General features: G+C 40.1%; 1 protein-coding gene across 6 annotated transcripts in view; it reads right to left on the bottom strand.

Moving 5' to 3' along the window:
* Positions 1 to 6,565, bottom strand: part of TGFBR3 (transforming growth factor beta receptor 3) — a 200,773-nt gene extending 194,208 nt beyond the window's left edge. For 2 of the 6 annotated variants that reach the window (XM_059926248.1, XM_059926253.1), the window contains exon 1: positions 6,203 to 6,565. The gene's annotated coding sequence lies outside the window, so the exon portion shown is untranslated. The remainder of the gene's footprint in view (positions 1 to 6,202) is intronic. The other 4 variants (XM_059926273.1, XM_059926234.1, XM_059926267.1 and 1 more) reach the window with 2 other exon arrangements.
* Between the last annotated feature and the right edge of the window lie 15,127 nt (positions 6,566 to 21,692).

A 21,692-nucleotide genomic window follows, 5' to 3' on the forward strand; every position in this document is an offset into this window, starting at 1 on the left:
TAAAATGTATCAAGTAGGTCATCCTTCCCCTGGCTCCTGTGTCAAAAACATGATGCATCCAATGGCTGCACAGCATTGTAATGGATAAGTATGATGGACTCAAAACAAAAAGGCAGGTGCTACATATTTTTTCGTGATTCACATGGTATATTATGAATACACAACAAGTAACTATAAAGACACAAAAATAAGAAAACTAAGAGGAATGTCTGCTCAGAAAGGCTTTGACAAAAAGAGATAGACCAGCAATAGTAAACATGCCCATTTAGAAGATCAGAAACTTCTCCCACACACATAGGGAAGACCTTACACTGCAGTGATGCAAAATGTATGTAATGAGTCAATGGTGCTTTCCCTCGAAGTTGAATTTCATGTGCCAGCCAACTGCACAAAGTAGAATATAACCAAATGAGACGTTTATTCTTTATGGACACTTAGAAGGAGAGTTTTGTGTTTGAGTATGTTTTGTTTTAAAGAAAAAAAAAAAAAAACAGAAAAGAGATAACTCAAAACAACACAGGGAGTATCACACAAAAGTACTTAGGGTACCACATGAACACAGGGTTTTGAGACTGGAATCTAAGTATTTCACCCCAAATAACCTTCCAAGTATTAAAAAAAAAAGCAACATTCTGCTCCAGCAATCATCATGCAGTTAATTATGAAATGAAATTTGCAAATAGCCACCAGTGTATTTTTCCATCCAATGACCAATTTCATATGTCAAAACACATAAATTACTAAAAATGCTAACTGAATTATACTCCCAAAAGGGAATTTTTTCACACACCAAATGAAATTAAGTATTCATCAAGTTTCCATTAATAAAATAGTATAATAAGAATTTAAAAAAAGAACTCCAAAGTTCTGCTAGACCCTCCACCTGGTCCACTTGGTGTTCTTACCCATCACTGGTGGTTAGTCATCATGCCTGTAAACTCCAGAGCTTCTCCCAGGGCAATCTGATCACAGGAAAACTCAAGGACTAGGATCTGTAAAGACTATTTTCTAAAGATCATTTTTGTTCAGAGACTAATCAACTTAAATGTGTTTTTACAAATGGTCCATCTGCAAATTCAAACAAAAACCTGACCTTCAGCATGTACCAGAAAAATGAATTATGTGCTTGGAAGGACATAACAAACAGCACCCAATTCTTCCTTCTTCTGCAAACAGCACCGAATTCTGAAGTCCCCTTTCTCCCAGAGCCCAGTGCCCTAGAGGTAGGGAAAGTATATGCTTCTGGATTACCATCCTTTTCCTTAAAGTGAAGACAGAGCTAACACTTCAGACTTGATTCTAAATTATTACTGTGGCAACAATTTAACATTAAATCCTAAAAATGAACTTTTATATCACTCTGAGTCCTCTTCCCAGACTTGCAGCTTTCAGCATTAAAGGAATTACCAGCACTAACAACAGACTCTAATCTTTTTTTTCCTATAATTATCTTAAACAAGAGATATCAGGATAGCCTAAGGGCGTGCTTCTGGAGCCCATGTTTCAGACCTTCAGGGGTAATCTCAATTTTAAATATGGTCTCCATCCCTCATACCCCTACTTGTCAGCCTATTAAGTCTTGCTGTTTGGCCTGGAAAACTGAAGAATAAAACAAGTAAAATAAGGTCCAAATAAGAGGGGCCTCAACACAGAAATTTTATGAATGTTGCTTCAAACACTAAATACTGCACACATCTTGGTTGAGAAATAAAAATTTCTCCCTAAGAGAAGGAAGAATGCTCAGAAATCTGTGCTAAATCTTAAAACTTTGCAGAGAAAATAAATCTCAATGTCAGTTAACAAACAAATGTGCTATTTCAAAAGATATAAAAGAAGTCTAGAAGTGGACAGAGCCCAGGAAATGGACCCAAATCCTTTTTTGTAAGGCACTTCCAAGCTGTGTTGATTTATTTCTGCTTTACTAGAAACCAAACAAATTAGCAAAAGCTTGTGTTTTATGAAATGCTACAAAAAGACAATGCTATCATTCCAAGTGTTACTCTGAAGATGTGGAACCAGAGAAATTACTGCCATGAATCTTGGTGCAGTAATTTTCTTCCAAAGCCACAAATGCCTTAGATTCACTCTTTCATATTCCAAACTATCCATGTTCCTAAAGGCAATATAAGATTGCTTTTAAGTTAAAGACCCTTAAAAACATTATCTAACTTGAGTCATGCAAAGTTCAAAAAGTAGTTAACATTTTTTAAGTTTCAAAATTTCAAAAGAAGTTGAAAAACATAAGAAAAACACTCCAGTGGACAGACTGAAACAGTGATAAAATCATTTTCAAAATAACTGTTGAGTAAAAAAAAAAAAAGGAAAAACACGAAGACTGTCCTCATTAACTAATGAACCTGACGATTATAATTAGTTTTTGTCCAATAGCAATGAAAGAAGAAAAAAAAAATACATTTTCAAAATGGATTATCAAGAACAGGGGTAATTTTAAATGACCACAGAGCAAATTCATCCAGGAAAAATATTACAGCAATGTTAACAGTTAGCAGTCATCCTCTAAATTTTAACGGTTCTGTCTGTTAAGCTTAAGGTGTAAAGTCAGGAATTTCCACAAATTTATGATCCCAAGAAACTGGTCATCACTTAGGTACTAAAGAAGTCAGCAAAGATCACCTTCTTAGTACTCAAAGGACATCTGAGTTCCCTAGGCACTTAGGCCCAGAGCAGGCCCTCAGAAAAGCAAGAGTCACCTGACTTTTACAAGATACAATCAAGTTTGCATGCAAAAAAGAAAGATTAATTCCTTTGAGTCTTCAAAAGAATGGGACAATAGTTCTCTTTAAGCAAAAAATTTTGAATGTGTATAGGCTTTCCTAAGCCCTAGGAAGCCTTAAGGTCTCCTGCTATCAGAGGACTGAAAGAGGATGGTTAATTTGCCAAACTCCAACACCAGGAACCTTAAGCCTATTAGGGAGTTGGGGCCTGATAAATGTTTGCTGAATAAGTAAACTAGATGAGACCCTGGAAGACTAAATTAGACTCTAAACAAAATGCTACTCTGAAGTGTAACTGCAATGCTGAGATTTAGAAAGAAAGAACTAAATTTGAAAGGCATTTTAAAATAAGGTCCACGTGCTTCCCTGGTGGCACAATGGTTAGGAATCCGCCTGCCAATACAGGGGACATGGGTTCGAGCCCTGGTCTGGGAGGATCCCACGTGCTGCGGAGCAACTAAGCCCATGCGCCACAACTACTGAGGCTGCACTCTAGAGCCCGTGCTCCTCAACAGGAGAAGCCACCACAGTGAGAAGCCCGTGCACCGCAACAAAGACCCAACGCAGCCAAAAATAAATAAATAAATAAGTAAGTAAGTAAGTAAATAAAAGAAAACGAATTATAAAAAATAAAATAAAATAGGATCCACCTGACCCTTAACTTGGTAAATAAAGTTAAGTCCCTACTACCTGATACTCAAGAAACAAGAAAGGAAACTGGCCTACAAAATTCAGACAAAGATTGAAAACCTTTTTTAAAAGTCAGTTTAACTGTTTTTGCAAGCATGCTAATTCCTAAATATGGTTTATATATTTATCTATAGACACACTGCATCTATACTAAACAAATATGATACTTCTGAACTATTGCCATACTAAAATACAAGCCTCTGAAAAATGCACTGGAATAGAAATGCTGTTACTCAGCATAACAATCCCTTATTGTCTTGCACTCAGATGTTAATGAAAAATGATAATGACAGGATTGTGAGTACACCAACCTCCCTGAGAACAAAATTCACTATATCCAGTTTTCTACAAAAGACAAATGAGCATCATTACAAAAGGATTCACAATGGATCTCTCCAGACTCCCAGTTCTCCTAGATAATCTGAAATATCATTCAAAGTACACAAAATTATTTTACATATGCCTCTTAAGGAAAACAAATGGCAATAAACTGTGTGTGTACTTAATATCTGTCCGGACACCAGAGAGTTCTTGACATATATCCAACATATAGGCCCTGTCCTCAAAGTCATTCTTAACAGTAATCAGTTGAAACTAAACCCAGTTCTCCATAGTCAACTCAGAAGGCAACTTGGTTATTTTGCTAGATAAAGCCACAACATTGTCCATTCCTGAAATGTATGTTTAATACTCTAAAAACTGGTTTAGGTGCCTAATGGACATCAATACATAGTGTGTTATGCTCCCCCTATTGGTTAATATTCAACATAACAATGAATTCCCCAGGGGCTGCCTTTGAAGTGCTGGGGTTCAAAAGTAAGTTGGTGATTTTTATGTTTAAAAACATGAGCTGGATCAACAGTTGTTAAGCAAGCTGCCATGTAATGGTCAGATTCCATCAAAACAGGAAAAATTAAAGTTGACAAATGACAAAGACAAACTGAAGAGCTGAAAACATGCTGAAGCCTTGAAAAACTAAACAATGCAGAATTAAAGCCAAAAGCAGAGAACATCAAGAAACAGAGCAACATCCTTTAGCTGACACAATGGCATGAAATCAATTTCATTTTAATAGCCCTTAAGGGGGTAAGAATTATTTCCCTGCCTCCTGTGCCAACCCCAAGCTGTTTCCTAAGGAAGCCAAGTAACACTGACCAACGATGTCCGGAGAATTAATAAAAGAAATGAAGATGAAAGATCCGAATTAATTAATACAAATCAGAGTTCTATGTATAATTACTTGGAGTCAGTTTCAGAGGAGTTGTAATTTGGCGCCCCCCTGGGCAGATCACCTAAATTGATCACAGATACCTGATTTGTGTTTCAAGAGATTTGTGTTCAACTCAAATGGGAAGCTGCAGGATGGGAGAAGACGCCTGGACTCACTGCACACAAATCTGACTGCACTTGCTGATCTCTGCTGAGTGACTAAGCTAGCCCTGGAGTCAGACAGAACTAACAGTTGTGTAATAGCTTGGGCAAGTAACTAACCTCTAGTGTCTTACCTGTAAAATAGGGCTATTAATAGTGTTTTTTCCAGAGGGTTGGTGTAACGATTAAGTGCCCGTATTAGGAGAGTGTCTGGCACAGAGTTTCAGCCCAATAAACGTGAGCTATTATTATTACCGGAAATTAATAGCTAATTTCACACTGAAGTACCTGTTTGCAATCTAAAGTACCATTTCAGAAAAATTAAAAGGTCTTGACATGTACTTTGCTACTTGTAGAGACTTCTCTCCTCCCAAACCGCTCGCTTACTTCTCTTGGAAGGGATGCGGAGTTCAGAAAAAGCCTGGTGCCCTATCTCAGTCTGTCATTCCTACCATCCCGTACCCTCCCTGCTCTTCTCGTCCCCACTGGGCTCAGGACAAGCACCGCTAATAGCCATGCAGCGCTTGCTCGGCGCCGGGCACTGCTCTAGTACTTTATATATTTTAAATCATTCAATCCTCACAGTAACCTTATGAGGCCAATACTGTTATTATTCCCATTTCACAGCTAAGAGAAATTCCCATTTCTCTCAGCTCTTTTTGTAGGCACATTAAGTTCTACTCTGTCAAGGTAATTCAAGCTTGACAAGCCGGTTCCCTACACTAAATGATTCTGGAAAGTGGGGCAAACGCCCTAATAAGAACAAGACTGCAAGAAGATTCTCCTAGCAACAGTCCAAGTTTCCAGCGTATTCTAACCAAATAAACTGGCTAAGGTGGCTAGTAAGTTAACGCGGGAAGGAGGATTCTCTGCGGGGCTCCGAGCTGCAGCGCTCGGCGCCTCCAGCACAGCACCCCGAGGGCGCGGCCCGCAGGGAGCGTAGCTCACGTCGGTGCTCGAGTCCCGGGGCCGCAGCTTCTGCAACGGCAACTGCGTGCAAACCCACAACAAATCTCTCCCACCGACGCTGTCACGAGCGCAGTGGGAAGTGGCCAGCGCGCCCCGCGGAGGTCAGAAGAAACCGCGGAAAGGAAGAGTGAGGGCAGGCGCGGAGTAGATGTCTTCGCCCGCACAGTGCAGCGCCCCGAGCGCTGCCCACGCCGGGGCGGCCGCTGCCCACGCACCTCGGAGTGCAAACACTAACAGACCAACGCCGCCCCCACAAGCCCGGGGGTCCGGGCGGCCGGAGCGACCCCCGGCCGGGAAACAGGCGCGTACCCCCTCGCAACGCCGACAGGCACCGCGCAGCCTGCAGAGCCCTCGGCCGGAACGGGTGCTGGGCTAGCGGTGCGGCCAAGGGCGTCCTGGCGCCGTCGGCAGTGCCGCGGGGCCAAGCCGGCGCGTACCTTGGAGGCGATATGTCAAGCGGAGATCCACCCGCCACAAGCTGGAGGAAAGCAGAGCGAAGTTTCCCCGCCCCGCGCCCGGCGGCGGCGAGCTCCGGCAGCTGCTGCGCCGCGGCGCAACTACGCCATCCGGACCCGCCGGGGACTTTCTCCTCCTGCAGGGAGCTCAGGGAATCGCGCAGGGAAAGTGGCCGGGCACGAGAGCCGCCGACTTCCCTCCCTCACTCACTGGGAAGAGGAAAGCGCCGCTCGGCGTCCCCGAAACCCTCGATTACCCCCATCGGGCCGACCCAGCGCACTCGCTCCCCCTCACACGCGCGGGCGGGGACGGGCAGGACGCCACAGCAATCAGCGTGCGGGGGGAAGGGCGCTCCTCCTCCGCCGTCCCCCCCGGAGCTCCGGGCCGCCGAGAAACTCCTCCTCCCGCCGCCCGCCTCCTCTCTCTCTCCTCCCCCTTTTCCTCTCAGGCTGATGGATGAACCCCGAGCGCTGCCACAGCTTGCCTTTCCTTTCGGACCGCGGAGGGAGGGAGAGGAGGGGAGTACCGGGAACTGCGGAGCTGCTGTGCGCCCGGGCTGGGGCGTCGGGTGGGGGTCCCAGTCGTCGGGGAAGAGCCGGATTGGGGCGTGGGGGGGGGGGGCGGGTGGAACGTGGGCGCGAGCTGCAGGGATTCCCTCCCTTAAACTAGGTCCTTCCCACTTTTCAGGGCACTCTGGAAGAGTTGGGTTATTTGGTTCCCTCCGTCTTGATCTAAAAATTCTAAAACCTCCAGTAATCTGAACACGCCCTCTTGCCCACTCGCTAGCAAAAAGTCCCCACGCACACATTCATTCTGTCCCTGGTTGTTTTCCCACCTCCAATGCTGTTTGCTCTCTCAAGATGCGCTCTGATGGTGGGTCTTGCCTCCTCCTCTTTAACAGCTGAGAGTGCTTTACCCAGCCATTCCCCCCGCTCGCTAAATAAATGAATACAAATAAAGGAGTCAGGTCAGCGATACTGGCATTACCCTAAGGTTGGCGCGATATAAGCGAAGGTGTTGGCGGCGTGCAACTCCCTGCATACATGCGCGGATGAAACCAGTCGCTGCATGAGTTGACGAATGCTGTCATCAGTACGCCACTTTGATTCTCCTTTTTTACACCCGGTTTGTCTATTAAAAGATATGCTTAAATCAAAGGACACTGTTTTACCAAGAGGCTGGGGAAATGACTCTGGGCTGACAGGTTTCAGAGACCAGATTTCCAGTCCTGACTCTACCCTTCGACTAGCTGTGGAACCTTGGACAATAGGCTTAAACTCTCCAAGTCTGTTTTCTCCTCTGTAAAATCAGGAGCTTGGCCTAGGAGACCTCTTCCAGTCCTAAAATGTTATGGTCCTAGGCCTTCAAAACGTTGGAGAGTAGAATGGGGAGGTTTCTGATATTATTACTTACGCAGTATTATTATTTGGAAAGTTACTGGGTTTCCCTACTTGGAGAGAAGAGGAAGTGTTTCTCCTCCTTTTTCGCTTGTACCTATACATACAGAACTCACCCAATTGGAGATAGTTTGACAAAAGTCAAATCATTATTGATCAACCGGATTCCTGCAAAAATCTCTAAAATGAACAATTCATTCCTTACCAATATTTATTGAACACCTACTGTGCGAGAGGCTTGGGTGAGGCCTTGGAGAAACCCATAGGCATAATGCCCTGTTGCAGCAACAGTCTAGGTAGAGTTAGCCTCAGCTGTGATACAGTCTCTCTAGATTCAAGGCCTTAGATTTCTCATAGACTCAAATGACATAGTATTCGTGCCTCAAATTGTCAAGTTTTAGTTTCAAGAGCAGACATGAACACGTGAGCTGTGTTTGGATATTTAATCCTACATTTAAACGTATCAATCACATTAAGGCTTTTTAATTTCTAAATAAAATGGCATAGAAGAAGAGAGAGAAAAACCAAGTCCTAGATAACTTAACAGTGTCTTGTCTTTAAAGAGTGATGAAGTAACTGTCCACAGTAGTCAGATTCTCAGTAGTGTAACCAGTTATGTGTAACTCAACAGTGAACACTTACTCTGTGCCAGGCAGAGTTCTAAACATTCTATACATATGAACACAATTACTTCTCACAGCCCTATAAGGCTGTATACAAACTGAGGCCTATGTAGAAACCTACCTATATACTGAAGGCCTTACAACTTGCTAAGATAGTACAGCTAATAAGTGGGAAAGTCAGGATTCAAACCCACATCCATCTAGCTCTGAGCCCAAGTCTTCAACCAACAGGACATACCACCTGTCATCAAAAGCTTTACATTATTGGCAAAATGAAAGGTTTGGGGGTTTGTTTGGTTGGCTGGGATTTTTTTTTTTCTCAAAACATCTTTAAAATTTAGGGCTATTTAATTATTCTCTGTAGATGATACACAAAAACACAAGAAATTATATCAGTATTTGCAAAACCAACAATGTCTACATAGGTGTTTTCTCTAAATCTCTACACTAATAATGTGATATTATTTGCAGAAATACAGACACCTGAAGCATAGAGGAAAGGTTTAAAACAAACTAAAAATTCTGGTTCCCCAGCAAAGCTCTAGAAAAGGGGTTTCCCCTACATTTTAATAATGCAATATTAACTGATTTCTAGGGGGAATGAATCCTCTCCTTTCACTGGTCTCTTACAAATTAGGACTTTGTTCAAGTTACAGTATTTGTTACCATAAGATACAAACTTTCTTTGGTTCACGGTGGTATATTGGTCATTTGTTCCAAATTTTTTCAAAAAGAATTGCAAGCAGGGGGGTGAGATAAAGAGGTGCACTCTATCTCACTTGCATAAAAACGTTTGACAGCAGAGCGTCAAATTTACTGAGGCTGTGTTTCTCGCAAGGAACCACCCTTCCTATAGGTGTGGACCCACTTCTTTATGACAGTGGCATGTCGCCAGATTCTGTTGATTAGCAGACAGCTGAACAAATTCATAATAACCTGTTTGTGTTCCTTACAGAAGCAAACACCTCAAAGTTCTAAAAGACTGTATCATTAGAAAATCATCTGGTTGTTTTTCTTTTTTAACAAGTCCTCATATAGTACTGCATATGCTTTGCACTTTACAAATCCTAACTCATTAAACCCTATAACAGCTCTATCATCCTCATTGTACAGATTAGAATGAGGATGTGACTTGGCTGTGACTCCAGAGTCCGCCCTGAACCTCCTCTTTGTGCTCCACAGGTGAAAATGAGCCCCCTTTCCCTCAGAGCGAGAGTCTTATATTTTTAAAGCTCAATTCTTTAAAAGTTTCAAAAGATAAAGTTTGTTGAGGAGAAACATGACCCTCGACCACCACATAAAAATCGATTCCTTTCACCCAAGAAAGAGAGGCGAAGGGACGCTAACTTCAAAGTTTGTCTGAAACAGCCAACATCTTGGAGGCAGTTGCGTAACTACTCTTAAGAATGTGTGACAGAACAAGAACCAAATGTTCCAAAATTGTTGTGACAGGATACTGGTCTACAAACTACAGCCTGTGCTCCTATTTTCTGCTCGGTTGACCTATTATTACAGACAGATTTAGTACCTTATTTCTAAAATTTGCCCATAAAGATTCCAATTCATACCTGTAGGTGTTTTATATATCACCATAACCTAAGGCCATAATCTAAAGCCACATTTTCTATATCTATAGCCAAGATTAGAATATGGTTTTCACTGATAATATTTGCAGCCAGCAAATTTCAAATTAATGAGGAAAAGATACTGTCAGGTGAACCCGTTTGCAGAGCAGAGCCCAAAACAGACACCTGATTCAGGCTGGTTGATTCCTCACAGAATTTGGAAATAAAAATCCAAAGCAAATTCCCTTCCAGTAAGCCCGAGTTCCTGCACACTTGTCATTTCCTGTGCCTGTGCAGAGCCTCCAATGGCAGTTTCCACAATGCCCCTTTAATTTCCCCCTCAGCGGGTCTACTGACAATGCAGGAAACCTCACACCATTTCAAAGAACAGCAACCTCCCCTGAGATCCCTGTGGTCTTAGCTCCGTAGGGGATGTGGCAGAGCCTCTGCTCTCCCTGCCTCAGGAGCAGGGGTTCCAGAGGGGAGGCTTCGTCCTGGCCCCCACCTCCATAGCTGCCCCGAAGAGAACTTTTGTTTTGGCCTGGAGGAGAGAAAAAATCAAAAATGTTCTTTTGTGACAGGGGGACCAAAAAAAGACCAGGAGCACCCAGGACATACATTAGCATCTGTGAATGTTACAAATCTTATTACCTTCATTTAACAAATATAAGAAATGCTGAAACTCCACTTGTAAAAACACCAAAATTTAAAAATTATTATTGCTATTGTTATTGATCTTCTGTTATTACTGCTATTATTATTACCTTTTATTGAGCACTCTCTCTGTGCAAGCCCTTGTTTGTTTGGCCCTATAAAATTTATTTTCTAACATATTTTGCAAATGGATAGTTCCACGTATTTGTTAAAATTACCTGCTATAACATTTCTTTAGGTTACTCACCCAATGTTTTTTACCATGTACTCTAAGAAGGAGAGTTCCTCAACTGGGTCCCACAGACATAGTCTTTAGAATTCGGTAATAATTTCAATAAGAAATTTGTTTTCATTTTGTATTTTTGTTTTAATGGTAATATTAAAAAGCAGCATTTACCCTCTTTTGGGGGGAGGAGGACAGGGATAATTAAAAACCAATAGACTGGACTTCCCTGGTGGTACAGTGGTTAAGACTTCACCTGCCAATGCAGGGGGCATGGGCTCGAGCCCTGGTCTTGGAAGATCCCACATGCTGCGGAGCAGCTAAGCCCGTGTACCACAACTACTGAGCCTGCGCTCTAGAGCCCGTGAGACACAACTACTGAGCCCGCGTGCCACAACTACTGAAGCCCGCCTGCTTAGAGCCCGTGCTCCACAACAAGAGAAGCCATCGCAATGAGAAGCCCGCGCACCGCAACAGAGTAGCCCCCGCTCGCTGCAACTAGAGAAAGCCCGCGCGCAGCAACGAGGACCCAATGCAGCCAACATAAATAAATAAATTAAATAAAAAAAAAAACCAGTAGACTTTCCCATAATAAAAGACTTTTTTCTTAAGTTGATGTTTTTCGAAGTGGGAAATTCACTTCCAGAGGTGCTTAAGAACTTTTTTCTTTTAAAGGGTCCTTACATTGTTAACATTTGAAAAATTTGCTGCAAAAATTTAAATTAAATTTTCCTTTACCATTTCCCCAGTTTACCCATATAATTTCTGGAAGATGTTAGCCTCTTTCATGAAAAATCAACCAATATTCATTGACATTTGCTAAGCCATATTAAGAGGTGAAAGATACGTATAGAGATGACAGGAAACATGACAAAAAGATAACTAAGGAACAGAAAAGTATTATTTTTTTTTGAATTTTATTTTATTTACATTTTTATACAGCAGGTTGTTATTAGTTATCCATTTTATACATATTAGTGTATATATGTCAATCCCAATCTCCCAATTCACCACACCACCACCACCCCTGCCACTTTCCCCCCTTGGTGTCCATACGTTTGTTCTCTACATCTGTGTCTCTATTTCTGCCCAGCAAACCGTTTCATCTGTACCACTTTTCCAGGAGGAATGGAACAGTATTATATGTTAAGTATCAAATGTGACTGTAAGTGCTAGAAGAACTGAGATGATCCTTGGTCTGGGATGATTGGAGCAAGATAAGAAGGGAGCTGAGGATTCAGCAGATGCAGAAGATGGAAAGAACATTCTGAACAATGGCAAAGGCTATAATGCAAGAGCACCTGAGAGACTGGTCCCAAGAAAGAAACTAGAATAATAGAATGAGAACAGCCTATTCATCTCCCCTGAAGAGACTATGAGGACCTCTCAATCCTGTTTCCTTCAGTCTCCATAAGAAATTAAAGCCTTCTTAGTTATTGCTCATCACCTGGATTCTTATCACCCTATGGCTCTGAATGTTCCCTAACCTGTTCAGTCCTTCTCCCTTTCTCAACCTTCCAAACCCTTCCAGTTGCCCTCTGGAACTTATGACAAATTACCAGTAAGATCCCTTGTATATTCCACCTCTGGAAAGCTCTGGCCTCTCAGTTCCTTGACTTTCTCCCCTCCAGCAACCTGTTCTTCCATCCCACTTCAGTCGCCTAGAAACATGATCACGTCCAGGTCGTTTTCATCAGAAATAAATGCTCCGCCTCCCAGATCTCAATTTCAAGCATTCCTCTCTGACCACCAATCTCTATTGTTCCAACTCATTGCCTCTAGTATCTTGATTCCAACAATGATTTGACCCCACCAGGATCTCTAATCCATTGTCCTTACTACTTTTTTTTACCGTCTGCAACCACGATTGGTCTCACTTAAATTTATGACCACAAGCCTCAATGGGTTCTTAGCACTGCTCAGCAATCCTACTATATTTTCCTTATCAGCTCACTCTCTTATTCTCCAAGAGGTTTATTTTACTTCTCCTCCTCTTTCCTCAAATCTTCAATACCTTCGACTCTTTACCTGAATTCAACTGATGACCCTGCTTCTTATTTCTTTCTTTTATTGATACTAAGAATATCAAAGCCCTCTGAAGAAATATCCTCAGCTTCCCACCACCACATCTGCAAATTTATCTGTGTTTATTCTTCTCTGCTCTGATTTCTCTCTTGTTGGCCCTTCTCCCTCCACCTGTGCACTGGATTCCATTTCTTCAGCTACTCAAGGACTTTCATACTGTAGTAATTCCTTTTTCACCTGCATCCTCAGATATCTCTCTCTCTCTCTGATCATTCCCATCAACTTACAAACATACTGTAATGTTTCTCATTTTGGAAAATTTTACTTGACCCCGCATACCCATCTCACTCCTAGTTCTCTACTCCCTTTGTAGTAAAACTCCAAAAGGGATATTTACATTTGGTGCCCATGCTTCTTCACCCATCATTTTCTCCTCAACCAGATCCAATCACACCACACTTGTCAAGGTCACCTTGTGGCCAAACCGGTAGCCAATTCTCAGTTTTCATCTTATGTAACCACTCAATAGCTTATGACCCAGGTACTCACTCTCTCCTCCTTGAGACATTTTCTCTGCCTACAGGGATACAGATCACTAGTGGCTTCTCTCCTACCTCCTGGCTGGACCTTCTAAGTTACCGATGCTGGCTCTTCTTCCTTCTCCCAGGATCTAAATGTTGGACTGTCCCAGGGCAGTACCTTTGATCCTCTTCTCTATTAAGATTCTCTCTCTCAAGGTGTTATTATCCAGACCCATCTCTTTAAGTGTATCTACACATTGATAATTCTCAAAATTTTATCTCCAGACTGGACCTCTCCCCTGAACTCCAAACTCGTGTATTTAGTTGACATCTCAACATCTTTACTCAATGTGTTCAGTAGGAAAATCAAATGTTACATGACAAAAACTGAACTCCTGATTCCCACGAACACATCTTCCATGTTCTCATCTCAGTAAATAGCTCAACCATTCATTCAGTGGCTCAGGTCAAAAACAAATGGGTCTTCACTGCTTCCTCTATGTCTCTCACACCCCATAACAAACCCATTAGCCAGGCCTGTTCGCTCTACCTTCAAATTATCACTTCTCACTATTTCCATTGCAGTCAAAATACTATCTAACCTATACAATTTTTTTCACCTATACAATTGTGATAGCTCTAGCATCCCTACTTCTAATCTTGCTTCCCACCCACTAACATACACACATGTACTTATTCAGTATTTTCTGTGTACAGTTCATGTTAGTGAATGAAAGCTGGCCCCTCCTTGGAGCAGGCTGTCTGTGTAAGTTCACATTAGACTATAAGAACCATGAGGGCAAAGACCATGGCTATCTTAACCAACACTGCATTCCCAGCTCCCAGCAGAGTACAATGCTCCTTGCCTCTAACATGTATCCAATAAAAATTATTGAATTTATGGATGGCTTCATTCCACAGATAGATACCCACAGTTAGAGACCGAGAATAGTGAAGTTTTGCAACAACCATTGAGACAGATGCCCCTCTAGAGGCTCAACAAGACACTGACACAAGGGCTTTGGGTGTTAACGCAAGCCAGGACTCAGGAGACAGCAGAATACATCTGACCTGGAAGAACTGGAACCAATTTGCCCAGGCAGGAAGCAAGTATGTGGTATAAACAGCACGAATGAAGCTTGACCTGGAAGCCACAGGTTTAGCATGAGGAAGGGGCTTCCTGATCTCAGCCAGACCCGTTAACAAAGAGTAGATAAACCAAATCCCTGGGCTGGAGCAAATAAGGCTGCTGACTCAAGTTAGCTTGAGAGAAAGGAGAGAAAGAGCCAGGAGCCACTAAGAGTAGAAATAATGTGTAATGTAATGCCTTTGCATATCACTCTTATTTTATACTATGTTGATAGAAAAAATCATATCCACACTACTGTTAACATTGCTGGAAAATGCTGGCCATCTTTAAATGCTAAAGGCACAGATACTAAAGGAGAAGGAAGCAGGTCTTTGGTCTCTGGCTACTCCTGAAGTGAGAGAGAAAGGAAGGAAGCATTCATTAACTTAAACAGTCTCCCCTCTTCCCACTCACTTTTCCCTTTGAGAAAGGACAACATACTTCCTTCTTTGCCTCTGGTCTCTGACACTACACAGTCCCACTAGGATCCCCTTCAGTTTTCTCTATAGAATATTAAAACAACTTCAACTCTGTTTTAAAAATCAAGCAAACCAATAGTTCAGGCCCTGTTTAAAAATCCGAAGCGTCACAGGGTTTTGTGCATTCTATGTGGCTTTTTGTTCCTTACTCTTGTTTCTTCTCTTTTCGTCAAATTTTCTCCTGCTTTTCCTTAAATGTAATTTTACTAAATTTAAATGCATAAGCAAAGCATATACATTTGTAGAGTTTGTGCACATTTGTAAAAATAAACATAGGAATTACTAAATTTTATAGATTTGTTTTTCCTCATGTAAATTATTTTCCAGTCTTTCATTGTGCCAGATACCTTCAGAATTTCACTGGGTATTCTTTCAACTTTTCTCAAGGCCTGAAATTTTTCAAAATACAAAGTTTAGAAGGAAGAAACCTTTACTGGGAATGCTGAGTTTTAACTTTGCATGTGACCTGAGATTTCAGTCTCAGATTTCATTCTGTTGTTTAGAAACCCCTTTCAACTTTTTTTTTTTTTTTCCAGAGAGCTAAGTGGTATGTACCTTTAAAAAAAAAAAAAAAGACACACTGAGGCTCCCAAACTAGTTCTTCAGATATTTGACTTTTCTTAAATAACTCTAAGTTCAACTCAGCTGGAATTTTGAGTATCGCTTGAGTGTACTTGTATCCTTGCCTGGTTAGTTTTCTCTGTCCTGTATTTTTTATTAACTGGTATTTCAGCTTATGAGATTCTCTTTCAGAGGAGGATATAATGGTCTTTTCTATAGAATTCTGCAGCCCCACTCCTTTGAAAGGTATTGTACTGCCCAACTGTAACCTGCTAGAGTATGGTGTGACATTTGGGTGTTTATGTGATGCACATGCAGCGTCAGCATATTTTGGGGAATATACAACTCAGCTTGGAGAAGAGGCATATTCTTTGGAAAGGGTGATATGCCTGAAAAGCAAGTTATTTTTAAAGGCCTTGTTACCTTTAGGAAAACCTCACGTAGAAACACCAGAAAATCATCGTGTCCCAAGGGCTTTGACATCGCACAGTTCTGGTTACAGCGTATTTTCCTTGTATGTATTGGTTCATCAAGCTCAAACCAACCTCATAATTATGTGATTGTGACAAGATTAACTGATGGACAAACCAAAAGTCCTGAAGGTCAGCTGAGGGGCCCTCTATTCAATCATACTTTTACTTTTCAGTTATTTTTAGGCTGGCTTGGTGAAAATGTCCCGGGCAGCTATGCAGGGGATTACACACGTTTTGTTCCAAGACCCGTTCATTACTATTGTGTGAAATGTGCACAACTTATCAAAACTAGGCACAAAGTAGAAGATTGATTTCCAGAAAAAAAAAGATCTTGTTTATAAGAAAATTTCAAAATATAGAAAAACAAAAAGAATTTCATAAACACCCATGTGTCAACACCCAGAACTGAACATTGTTAACATTTTGACAAATTCTTTGTCTTTCTATACAAGAAGTAAAACATTACAGATAAAATTCAAGTCCCCTTGACCATTCCCCTCAACTCCAGTCCAAACCGATCACCCTGCCAGTGACTTCAGAGGAAACCACTTTTATGAATTTAGGTGTATCCTTCCAGTGTGTTTTGTTATACTATTACATATACATAGATGTGTATGTGTTTGTATTTGTATTGTATATTCATATACATATATATGCATACATATAGAAATAAAGCAATTCTTTATAATATGAAGGAATGCAGTTGTCCATTTAAAAATGTTACATAAGTAGCACATAATCTACAACTTGCCCTTTTTATTCAACTTTATGATTTTTAAATCCATCTTTGTGGTATTTCTCTTAGCTGATAGATAATATTCCACGGTATTACTATACCATTTTAAATATAAGTTTCAAGTTTCCTTGAGGATGGTCATTGGAAATGTTTCTACTTTCTATTATTACAATGTTTCAACAAACAAGAGATTCTTAAACCTGTCTCCCACTTCAGGCATGAGACAACTTCTCTAGTCTATGATGTATAACTAGAAGTGTAATTGTTGGGTTGAAGGGTATAAACAATTAAAATTTTGTAGGTATTATCAATGTGTACTACATAGGGAGTGTATTAATTTAGGGAATGAGCCATTCTACTTGTCCACATCTTTGCCAATGGTTGATACTTTCCAATTTTTTTAATCTGAAGAGTGATTTGTTTCACTCTGACTTCTGGTAAAATTGAACATTGTTTCATATGTTTAACCACTCAGTTTTCCTCCTCTGTGATACATGTTCATTTCCTAGACAAAGCAAATCTTAAAAGGAATTTAAAAACCAGTTTCTCAAAAAGCAATCATACCAAAATTTTGATATGTAGGTTGTTAATGTTTAAACTGGTATCTTAATATATTTGTTTTCATTTTTGTGCATCATGGGGACTAACCTGTTTTAATTTTTCTTAGTGCAAATAAAAATATGCTTCTTAAGGCTTCCCTGGTGGCGCAGTGGTTAAGAACCCGCCTGCCAATGCAGGGGACACGGGTTAGAGCCTTGGTCCGGGAAGATCCCACATGCCCCGGAGCAGCTAAGCCCGTGCGCCACAACTACTGAGCCTGCGCTCTAGAGCCCGTGAGCTACAACTATTAGCCCAAGTGCCACAACTGCTGAAGCCCGTGCTCCTAGAGCCCATGCTCCACAACAAGAGAAGCCACCGCAAAGAGCCCGCGCACCACAACGAGGAGTAGCCCCTGCTCGCCGCAACTAGAGAAAGCCCACGCACAGCAACAAAGACCCAATGCAACCAAAAATTAAAAATAATAAATAAAACAAATTAATTTTTAAAAAATATACTTCTTAAATATGATAGCAAAACAAATATCTTCGGTGCACCACCCAATGTTTGGCAAATAGTAGATGCTCAATAAATACCTGCTAAATTAAAAAATAAAAGGAGTAGGGCAAGAGGTAATTTCAGAAGGAGCATTTCAGAACTAGTGCTCTGGTAAAGATAAAACTATACACTAAAAAAAAAAAAGAGTAAAAAAATACACAGCCAATACTTCTTTCTACTAATCACACTATCTCTTGTAATGACTTAGATTCATGGTTCCACTTTTCAGGTTCAAAATCAAATGCTTCTAATGCTAATGACTTAACCTAGATGACTTATCAGGGACTCACCATCAAAGTTCTACACACAAGGCTTCCCTGCCCACCCTCTGTTGGTGTGTCCTGGCTTTGACTACAAATAAAACAAAGAACGTTAATTGAGTGTAGTTGTAGCAACCCTGAGTTTTCAGCTGAAAAAGTAACACATATAAGGACTCTCAAAATATCAAGAAACTGCTTTGACTCTCTTCTTGCTCAGTTGACTTGGATTTTGTGGGCAGATACTTGTAGTAGTTGTTTTTTTTTTAAGATTCTAAAATATACTCCCTCTAGAGATTACTCCATTCATATCAAGCTTAATTTTAACTAATCAGTTAGCTGTTAAATGGGCCATTTCTGAGCTATCATTATTTTAGTAACAGTAACATTTAAAATCTCTGGAATGAGAATTCAAAATAAGCCAACTATAATTTCCTAATGCAGTAGCTAGCTTTTTCTTATAAAACAAAAAAGTATCCCACTGAAGAAACTACACACTTTGATCATTTTCACCTTGCAATATGTATTCTTCTTGACTCACTCTTTTCTATTGACACTCTTGCAAGTTTGTCCAGTATTAATGCTCTGTTTGGAAAATAGCTGGAATAACAGAAAAGCTGAATCATCATATAGCAGTATCTCATAACAACGAATACTAAAACTGCAACTGCCCTACTCTCTGGATATTTCCCCAGTGGTGCTCATGGTGAAGGAGATGGGCTTCACAACAAATTCAGGAGAAATGAAAGAAAGCTACTATCTTAAAGGAAAGCAGGTGACAAAAATATCATGACTTTTATGATATAGGGCGGCATTCTCACACTAGTGTGCTGAGGACTGCTTCCTTGGTTATATGAGATAAGGAAAAACATGTTTTAATATATTAACATGGATATTAATGAATACATTAACATTAATGTCAACCTATTAAATGTTAAATATTAACATCTAATAGTTAATATTGGTGTAGTAACATTAATGTTAACATAGTAAAGCTTTTGAGAAGTTATGGAGTAAAAAATCACATTTTTAACTCTTTTTATCCCTATATCTTCCAAACTTTTTGACCCCAAAACCCTTTTTTTAAACGTAATACCCACAGAACTAATGTTTTACGGAACACAGTTAGGGAAACTCTGATATGCAATAACAAACATGATTTATTTGATTTAAACAATTCATTTCATCAGTGTATTTCATCAACAAACATTTCCTTTATCGATGACTGATATCTACTAACATGAGGTTCTGGAATGCTTTCCCCAGCTCACATGCTTCAGAGGAAGAGTTCTGGACCAAAATTCAGTTCCCCACCCCTACAAATGGGCTTGGATTTAGTCCTTACAAACTGATAAGAAACTCTCTGACCTGCGGCACTACCGCCATCCCCTTGAGTCAAACACTGGGTTTGAGGACGCCTGCACCTCTGTGCCTTGTAATCTGAAGCAAATATCTGAGCTGCTTATCCTGAGGCCCCATGTGAAGATGAATTATCATCAGGCCTGAAAAGATAATAAAGAAGTATTCTGAATCATCCCCCAAATTAAACTGCATTTGTATATAGTTTTTTTATGGTGGTAAAAAACAGCATAAAATGTACCATCTTAACCATGCTTAAGTTTACAGTTCAATAGTGTTAAGCGCGTTCACATTATTGTGCGACAGCTCTCCAGACCTTTTTCATCTGGCAAAACTGAAATTTTCTACCCATTGAATAACAATTCCCCAGTTCTCCCTCCCCACAGCCTCTGACAATCACCATCTTACTTTCTGTTTCTATGAATTTGACTACTCTATAGTCTTCATAAAAATGGAATCGTACAATATTTGTCTTTTTGTGACTGGCTTATTTCACTTAGCATAATGTCCTCTGATTCATACATGGTGCAATATGTGACAGGATTTCCTTCTGTTTTAAGGCTAAGTAATATTCCATTGTATGTACTACATTTTTTTATTCATTCATTCATTGATGTACATTTGAGTTGCTTCCACCTTTTGGCTATTGTGAATAATACTGCAATGAACATGAGTGTGCAACTATTTCTTTGAGATCCTGCTTTCAATTCTTTTGGATATATACCCAGAAGTGGAATTGTTGGATCATATGGTAATCCTATTTTTTACTTTTTGAGAAACCTCTATACTGTTTTCCATAGCAGCTGCACCATTTTATATTTCCACCAACAGTGCACAAGGTTTCCAATTTCTCCACATGATCACAACACTTATCTTCTGTTTTTCTGATAGTGATATATAGTTTCATTAGGTGTATTTTTATTAGTTCTAATTCTGAGAAAAATATCTAATAGTTCTTCATTAATCTAAATATGTAATTACCTGGAACACATACAAGTGGTGTCTAAAGAGAAATAAGTCTTTTCTCCAGCATGAAAGGAAAGCACAGTAAGAACCCGTATCTACAAATACGCAATTAAGGGAAACTACACCCAAAAATCAGAACAAAACAAGTTAATCTTTTTTTGCAATTGCTTGATCTTTCATATGATTAAGATGACAAGGATTTAAATCTGTTTTTATTTAGCTATCTGTTTAAATAATAGCATTGTACATTTGAACATTGCAAACAGTATTGTATTCTGCATTGTAATGTGTTTAAAGATATTAAATTTTAAACTGACTTTTTTAACTGTTCATGAAATTCTATGGAAATAAACATATCAAAATGAATGGTGTGTGTTCCCTGAGACTCAAGGGATTTCTAGGAAGTTTTCCTATCAATATTAACTTAATCTTCCCAGCATCTTTATGGGCTGAAAAACTGAGATACAACAATCTGCCCAAAGACATATATTTAATAAGTGGTTAACTGAAACTCAAAGCTAGGTGTTCTCTCTCCAAATCCTTACTTCTTTTCACTCCTCCATTAGAAAACATAGTTCTATTTGAATTAGTTCAGCTTTGCAAATATTATTTTTACCTCTTTTGGGGTCTCTAAATACACAAAACACATCTTTTCTTCAAATAAGGGCTCAATTAATTGCATTTTGGACTTGGTCTCTGTGTGGGAAGTTAAAACAAACTTGCGGTGCCCATACAGCTCCCAGCTGTGAAAAGTCAACATGAAAACAAGGTGTTGTTACACATCCAGATACAGGTCAGGAGCACACATCCACACACGGGACTTGGCTTATGACAGAAGGTTGTGGACAGGGCCAGGGCCAGGCTCTCCACTCCCTCCTTCCTGCCTGCTATACCTCAGATCTCCCTTGGATCTCATTAGATCAGCAGAGAGGCCCTCCAAGTCTTCCAAAACCACCAAAGGTTTGTGCAATTTTGGAAGAAGCTGCAACACCACGTTCTGCTAGCAGTCTGCTGGATTGGTTGCCTCATTTTTTTTTTTTTTTTTTTTAAATGGCTGCCTGGGCCTCTTTCTCTTGTAAGAGAAAGAATTAAAAGTTCAGATATTGAATTGTTGATGGCAAATTATGGTTTATCCATAAGAGTTTTGGAATAAGCCATGTGAATGAAAGATTCTTATACCTGGCTCCTTGTAGATTTTATATATATATATATATATACACATACATACATATACATATAAACTTATAGATATCTACTACATATTATCTATTATATCTATATAGATATAGATATACCTACCATGAGCCAGGTGTATCTCCAAAATGTGTTGAAAAAATCAGTAATTGAGCGAATTCTTATGAACTTTGGAAACTTAAAGATAAAACAGTGGTTAAAAGCCTGGGCTTTA

The sequence above is a fragment of the Balaenoptera ricei genome, chromosome 1 (assembly GCF_028023285.1).
Source record: "Balaenoptera ricei isolate mBalRic1 chromosome 1, mBalRic1.hap2, whole genome shotgun sequence".
Lineage (NCBI taxonomy): Eukaryota > Metazoa > Chordata > Mammalia > Artiodactyla > Balaenopteridae > Balaenoptera > Balaenoptera ricei.